The sequence below is a fragment of the Nematolebias whitei genome, chromosome 20 (genome assembly GCF_014905685.2).
Source record: "Nematolebias whitei isolate Nwh7 chromosome 20, NemWhi1, whole genome shotgun sequence".
Taxonomy (NCBI): Eukaryota; Metazoa; Chordata; class Actinopteri; order Cyprinodontiformes; family Rivulidae; genus Nematolebias; species Nematolebias whitei.
The window spans coordinates 15135202-15135494 of NC_056517.1; positions in this window are offsets into that span (position 1 = coordinate 15135202).

Genomic DNA, 293 nt, shown 5'->3' on the forward strand with positions numbered 1-293 from the left:
TAAGATTGTTTAAGAACAGACAGAAGATATTATGAAGAACTCAGACTTCGTGGAGTCAATTCTCTAGTATCTTGCTGTAAAAGTTAAACATGACATTTCTTTTTCAGTAAACTTGCAGTTGACCGAAACTTGAACTTTGACCAACTTACACAACTTGCTCATTGAAGACAGAAAATCAGACAATGCATCATTAACCTGATTTCTACTTTGAATGAGGATTAAAGTCATTATTACTGTCAAGACTCGAGGAACCCAGATGGAGCGAAACCAGAAAAGACAAGACTTGGTTAGAA